This window comes from Myotis lucifugus, unplaced genomic scaffold, assembly GCF_000147115.1.
Source record: "Myotis lucifugus unplaced genomic scaffold, Myoluc2.0 scaffold_165, whole genome shotgun sequence".
Classification (NCBI taxonomy): Eukaryota; Metazoa; Chordata; class Mammalia; order Chiroptera; family Vespertilionidae; genus Myotis; species Myotis lucifugus.
Window position 1 is genome coordinate 2,701,175 of NW_005871213.1, and position 6,198 is coordinate 2,707,372.

Genomic DNA, 6,198 nt, shown 5'->3' on the forward strand with positions numbered 1-6,198 from the left:
AGGGGGGGCTTGGGACCGGACAGGGGCTTCCCGGCCTTCCTTTGGACGTTTTCGGGCCGGGTGGCAACCTTTGGCCCCCCGGGAACTCGTCACCTCGGCCGGCAGAAGGTAGGTAAACCCGCAGGCCACGGGGCCCACACCTGGGACGGTCCGCGCCTGCGCCCCGCCCCCCCGCCCGCGGGGACTCCGCCCGCGCGTGCGCGGTCTGGCGTTTTCGCGCCACTGTTGTCTACAGGAGGGGCCGGAAGTGCCCCTGGGCGGACGGTGAAGCTGGGAACAGCTGGGGCTGCACCGCGGCCGGACGCGGGGTGGTGTACAGGGGGGTGTTGATTTGCCTCAGTGAAAGGGAAGATTGCTCGGAGGCCCAGCAACAGCTCCACGCATGCGTACAGCGGAGCGGCTGGGAGCTAGCGGTCGGGTCGGGACAGGGGGCTGCCACTTCCCGGAAGGGGCGGGACCTTGCGTGCGGAGGCGCCGGATTTGAAGTGCTCCCGGGAGGTTTCCGCGTCTGGGTGCTACGACCTATACGCAGGGCTTTGCGTGGGAAAGGCAAGAGGACGTTTTCATTTTCTTTTTACGTTATCTTTTTTTGGGAGAAGATTAAATTCAGAAACTTGGAAGCAGCTAGTTAGGATTCAGGCCAAACTGGTAAATGACGGAGGGGCGCCTTCCCAAGCCAAGGAGAAAGGGTTGTCTGGGTAAGTCCCACGGGCCGTGGAGAGGCGGCCCCACGGGCCCGGGACTTCCCGTCGGTCCTTTGGCGTGTGGGTTAGGGAGGGGCTCTGTGTTCGCGCCCCTGTCCCGCCCGCCCCTTCAAACGCGCCGTCGGTGGCTCCCGTTTGCGCACCGTGGGAGCGCGGCCCGCCACCCCGGTGCCCGGCTTCCAGCCCCTGCGCCGCTCCGCCCCCGAGCTGACCCGCGGCCAGAACTCGGTGTCCCCGCCACTCAGGGCTCTCCCTTCTCTGCCAAGGCCAATGCGTCCTGAATGTCCTTGCCCTGGGCACCCCGTCGGGCCCACGCCCACGCCTGCTCAAGGCCCTCCGGGCGAGTCTACCGATCCCCGCAGGTATACTTGGGTGTTCCCCTTTTCCAGTTGTCCACGTGGTGCTTGGAAAATAACTTGGCATTATAGCAATTGCCTTAAGGCATGATAGTTAACTACAGCCATTCTTCCCCCATCCCCACCCCGCCCCACCCCCACCCGCATCTCAATAAATATCGGGACCAGTAAAAGTTAAGGCCTTGACTTGGCTTCCTGCGCCCTTCTGCACCCGACCTTAATCTACTTCTGATGTCTTTGCGCAACTCTTCACGTGGCCTGCTGATCTAGACAAGTAATCTTTCCATCTTCCTTTCCAGATGGGAACAAAGTGGCATGTACCGCTACCCCAGTCCACCCCCAAATAAATTGATGTCACACGTCTGGTAGTGAAATTCCTTGCATCAAAGTCACTTTTTTACTTCTAAAGATAATCAAATGCATATATTATATTCCTATCATGGTTCTTGCCTTGATACAATAAGTATGACATAGTCTGAAGAGTCAAAAACGCTGTAACATCTAGGCTAAGTGGTCCTGTTGGTAAACAAGGGGAAATTTTGGGAGGTGTCTGCTTGGATGTCACTTCCTTTAGGAAGCCTTCCTGGAGTTGGGGAGGTGGTACCCCTTCTTTATATGCTCCTGTAGTTCACTCTCCTTACCTCTGTACCTGTACTTGTCACATTGTTGTAATTCTTTTTGTCTCTAGTCTCACTCTACTAAGTTCCTCAAATTCAAGGCTTAATCTTTTATTATTGCGTCTCCAACACTTAGAAGAACTTCCGATAAATAGTAGGCATTTAATGTTAATTGATAGCAAAGTTAAGCCCAGTTTATATTATAGTATGCTTTAAAGTTAGAACTAAATTCATATGAAAATAAAACTGACGGAATAATAAACATGAGTGACGTTATGTGGGAAATCCCATACAGTACCATTTTGTACTGAAGTAAACTTTACATCGTTTACTAGTCCATTATAGTCATCCAAATGGGAATAAGGTAATTTAAAGTATTTCCCACATTATTGTTAAAATAAGTTTTCTAATGCTTTTGCTTAAAACTGAAGTAAAATTGAAAAACTGAATAAAATGTATTTTTGCAAGAACCAGACCACTGACCTTTTTTTATGTTTTTTTAAAATTTGATTCATTAGTGGAATTAGCAAGGTTCTGTGCTTTTCTCACCTCATTCAGTTTTATAATCAACCAATAAAAACTTATTAGCTTTTAAGGAAGTTTTAGGAGCATAAATTGATTTATGGGCACCATATGGTTACATCAAAGGATTTGTTTTTGTCTTAACCTAAAGTGAATTTTAAGCACTTTTTTTAAACTAGAAATTCATGTTCTTTCGACCAAGTAATAATATCTGAAATAGAGTGATTGGATTTTCTTTTCTTTTTGTTTTGGTACCAAGCTACTAAAATTGGTCATGAGATTCAAAGGATGTCAGAATCTTATAATTCATTTTGTTAATATCCTTCATTTTGGAGATCAGTTAAATGTCTTCCCAAGGGTATGCAGCTAGTCAGTGTTACATCCAAAACCAAAATCCTAGGTTTCTTATCCCAAGTACAGTGCAGTTTTACTAAACTAAATAAACTGAAGCCACTAATAGGTTATAATTTATTTGTTAAGGGTTATTCTGACTGTTGACTCACATAAGTAATCATGTATTACTCTAATTCGTAAGAATTGTGACTATGTTAGATTTTTTTATATGTAATATATATAGACTGCATGATCAGATGGACATCAATAAAATTACAGTATAAAAGTAGAAACTAACCAAATCTCACACCACAAAAATTTCAGATTTCACCACATTAAAAAAAAAAAGTAAGACAAAATTATACCTAGTTTTGGGTGAGTTTGATATGTATAATATTTTTAAATTTTAATGATGAGTTATTTTCAAGTAACCTCATCAGATTGATCATGACCTCATGCAAGAACCATTTGTTCTATCTTTGAGTGTAGCTGTACTTGAATATCTTAAGAGCTGTTGCATTCTGTCCCTTTTTGGAACTTTATTTGCTTTTACATTCTTGCTACTTAATGTCACTTTGGAGGAAGGACTGGTGCAAAGAAAGTAACAAGAAAGCAATAGATCATGGAAATACATATTTTGTATTAACTGCTATCTTAAAATATGTTCTGTTGTTATTTTTCATAAAATAGACATTTCACATAATTTTATCCTTTCAGAACTATTGAGGTATTCTTTTAATATTCTGCTTTTATTAATGATTTTCACAAGGAACATAAATGCTTTTCAAAAGAAAATTAGAAAAAAAAAGAAAATTAGACAACTAGATCTACTGAAGATAATCCTAAAATAGTATTTTAAGAGTCTTCTAAATTTCATTTAAATTACATACTAAATTACATTAAAGAGTGTTCTGAATTACATTTAGAACACTTATGTAATTTTACATAATTTTTTTTTTTTTTGCATTTTACAACTGTCTCTAAGGTAGCACCATATTTAAAGAAGTAAATTAACTTGTGACAAAGGTTATGTCACCTTTAAGGAAAGTCACTATCCATTACCAAAGAGGTGATGATTTTAATATTTTAGGTTATTAAACAAGATCACTCTGGCGTCATTAGGAGAATGATTACCTGGGGTGGAGAGTAGAACAAGGTTAGAAGCAGGGGGCCAGTTGGGAGACTATTACAGTCATATACAGGCAATGCTAGGGGAGTGTCATTAGAAATGGGGATTTCTAAACTTTTTTTTAATTTTTTATATATTTTTTTATTGATTTTTTTACAGAGAGGAAAGGAAAGAGATAGAGAGTCAGAAACATCGATGAGAGAGAAACATCGATCAGCTGCCTCCTGCACATCTACTGGGGATGTGCCCGCAACCTAGGCACATGCCCCTGACCGGAATCGAACCTGGGACCCTTCAGTCCGCAGGCTGACGCTCTATTCACTGAGCCAAACCGGTTTCGGCAGAAATGGGGATTTGGTATAGATTTTAGAAATAGAGAACTTGCTGATCAAGGTGCTATTAGAGAGGGAAGTAAAGAATCAAAAATGCCTAGGTTTTTGGCCTAAGCTCCTGCATATTTAGGGAAAGGCTAAGGGTAGAACAGTTTGAGGAGAAGTGTTGGAATCATGATTTAGATGCATATTATGTATCCATGTGAAGATAAAGTAGGGATTGAATGTTCTAGTCCAGAGGTGAGAGGAGTTAAGAGATGATGTGGGATACATTATATTAGAGGTGGGGAGTGAAGAAAAGTTCCTTCATTGTAGAATATTCAAGGGGGACTCAGCAGTAATGTCTTTTTCAGTGTAGTCCAACTCTAAAAATATCCTTCCTGTAAGTCTGCTCACTCTCCAATTCCCATGTCTACCCCCATCCTTTAGGTATTGTTGCTTTGCATGACTCTAATCCATTATTTCTGGTTAAAAGTTCTAAAGGCTATAAAAGGTCTTGCAGTAATTTAAGAAGATCTAATAGAAATTCATGAATGGCAAGTTACTAAAAAAAAAAAATATTTACTGAGGAATGTCATAGAAAGAGACTAGCTCCTATAAAAATGGCCCCTTGATTCCCATCATTTAGACTTTAGAGGGGGAAAATGAGGGGGGGGGGTAGCAGCAATTCTTTCATGCTTATGAAGAAATATAGAGCATTACTATATAGGAGAGTGCTTGGGGAGCACAAAAGATGTTCTCAGCTTTTTCAAATCCATTTTGGTAGATATATAGGAACTATAGGTTAAGATACCAGAGTGGTTTAAAAGTCTTTGAGGAAGATTTAAAAATACAGTGACCAGAAGGATTGGCAGTGAAAGACATTTTTCCAGCACTGTCACTTAACTAAGGGAAAGTGAAGAAGAGAACACTTCAGTTCTGAGATAATAACTCAAATTTTACTTTCTGAGAACTAACAGATAATTCTGTTATAGACTTTTCTTTTTGCCTACATTATTTATACCAGTTGTGTTTAAGTAGCCATTGTTACAGCTTTGTAGTCTTTTGCTCACCTATATATATAAAAGTCTAAGCAACTGTTCAACCGTTTGACCAGTAGCTATGACGCACACTGACCACCAGGGGGCAGACAATGCGCAGGCATGGAAACATGGAACAGACCGATGAATCTGTTCCATGAGGTAAGGGGGAAGGTGGGAAGAGATTAACCAAAGCTCTTATATGCATACTAGAGGCCCAGTGCACGGATTCATTCAACAGTGGGGTCCCTTGTCTTGGCCCACGGGGATTGGGCTGAAACTGGCAGTCCGACATCCCCCAAGGGGTCCCAGATTGCAAGGGGGCACAGGCCAGGCCTAGTATTATAAAAGAACAGCCAAAATAAATCTTAGGTAGACATGGCTGATACCTGTTCAATTACCTGTGCTAGTTCTGTACCATAACCACGGATGTTCATTCTTTAAACCAGGTTTATTTCTGACAAAATAAACTAAAGTAATATGAATAATTAAGTTTTACGTGTAATTAATGTTACATTAAACATATTATTTGGGGTCTACTTAAAAGCACAGTTAAAAAGCAACTTTTGTCTTGCTTAAGGGATCCAACCTGTGGAAATGTTAATACATTATAGAATCAGTTCTGGGCTTATTTTTTCCCAGGCATGGCTGCCCCAGTGAAATATAACATATGTATAGTCATTTTGTGTAAACTAGCATTAGAATCATGATAGGAAGGATTGAACTTTAGGGCTGGAAGGGCCAGAAGAGATATACATTGTCTGAGATCACATGATTCATTCCTAGGCATTCTGAAGGAAACCAGAAAATGTAAATCTCTCCTTAAAAAGCTATACTGAAGTCATATTTGATGTTCAGGTACTCATAAATTTGAGGAACATTGCTTTTTAATTCAACCCATGAACTATATTCTGTTTGGTCATATAATATTTAGGCAAGAAGTAACCCATCTAAAGACTTCTAGTTTATTTTCCAACCCTTTATAGATAAGACCACATTTTTAAAATAGTTTTTTAATTTGAAAAGTAATGCATGCATATGGTTATCTATCTATATAAAAGCCTAAGGGACCGTTATGACCGGCCAACCAGCTGGTAACTATGGAATGCACTGACAAAACGAGTTGCTATTCATATATTTTATTTCCCTATAATTAATAAAGTTCATTAAATGATTATTTTTTTAT

The 6,198-nt window shown here is 40.8% G+C and overlaps 1 protein-coding gene across 1 annotated transcript in view; it reads left to right on the forward strand.

Moving 5' to 3' along the window:
- The first annotated feature begins 265 nt into the window (after positions 1 to 265).
- GEN1 (GEN1, Holliday junction 5' flap endonuclease) overlaps positions 266 to 6,198 on the forward strand; it is a 32,028-nt gene continuing 26,095 nt past the window's right edge. Inside the window, 1 exon segment of the mRNA XM_006096014.3 lies at positions 266 to 698. The gene's annotated coding sequence lies outside the window, so the exon portion shown is untranslated.